We start from the raw sequence: 972 nt of genomic DNA on the forward strand, positions 1-972 counted from the left end.
ATGAGTGGTTTAAATTTAGTAAATTAAAATTGTAATGAAATGATTGAAGTGAAATTTTAATGTTTAAAATAATGAAAAAGCATTGAGGAGAAAGAAAAAAAAAGAAAGAAAAAGAGAGTGTGGAAAGTGATTTTATCTGTCGAGGGAAAATTCAGAAAGCTCTTGATGTTGGTAAGCTTTGTCCAACATGCTGGAAAGGTAAAATGACAGTAGGGTAATAGTTATCTATCGAGCCAGACAACAAAAGATAAATGCTATTGTAGAGAGATATTTTAAGTGATTGTCAAATGTCGAAATTAATTATGGAACTTAATGAGTATTACTCATGACATGGTATTAACTTAGTCATGTTGGATTTAACATGACAGTACGCCTTTACATGTAAAAATAAAATATAAATAAATTTCGATTGTGATGTTTTGTTTCGATTCATCAAAATATGAATGTTTTTGTTATTGAGTATTAACAACTAAAAAATTACATGATTAAATATCTTAAATTAAAATTTTCCAAGTCAAAGGATCTCGAACGAAAATAGCAAGTGGAAAATAGATAAATTTATCAAAGATATGATGATAATTATTTGATTTATAAATAAAATAAATAAACATTTAATAAAATATATTTAAAAGATGAAAATATTAATGAAAATTAAATTTGAAATAATAATAACAGCGAGTCATTACAATACGATGATGAATTAATTAATTTTTAAATAAATTAATTTTCAATTTATCCAAGATATATGGATAATAGTAAATTTGCAAAAAAAAAAAATAAATAAATTTTTAAATGGAATATTTATTTATTTATCGTGCTGATCATACTCTTGTCATAATTATTTTTCGACAAATTTTAAATCATCATAATCATCATTATGTTTACATGTTAAACTATGCTTGTATATTATTTTTATAATTATTCATTTTAATTTTAAATATGGCTTTTTATACCAACACAAGCTACATGATG

Source organism: Aphidius gifuensis, linkage group LG6, assembly GCF_014905175.1.
Source record: "Aphidius gifuensis isolate YNYX2018 linkage group LG6, ASM1490517v1, whole genome shotgun sequence".
Lineage (NCBI taxonomy): Eukaryota > Metazoa > Arthropoda > Insecta > Hymenoptera > Braconidae > Aphidius > Aphidius gifuensis.